A 230-nucleotide genomic window follows, 5' to 3' on the forward strand; every position below is an offset into this window, starting at 1 on the left:
TCTTCAGAAACAAAAGTATGAAGATGAAGCTGAAGAAAGGAAGCTTTTGTTCTCCATGCTTTGAGAACAACTGAAAAAATAAATCATTTTGTAGTCAGTTGCTCTTGAAGCATTGACAACATAAGCTTTTTCTTCTGCTTCATCTTCATTTTGTTTTACTTTATTGACACTCCTTCCACATAATTTTTGTTCACTGGAGGAAAAGAAAATAAAAGATTCATCTTCTCTTG

The sequence above is a fragment of the Montipora capricornis genome, chromosome 6, assembly GCF_036669925.1.
Source record: "Montipora capricornis isolate CH-2021 chromosome 6, ASM3666992v2, whole genome shotgun sequence".
Classification (NCBI taxonomy): domain Eukaryota; kingdom Metazoa; phylum Cnidaria; class Anthozoa; order Scleractinia; family Acroporidae; genus Montipora; species Montipora capricornis.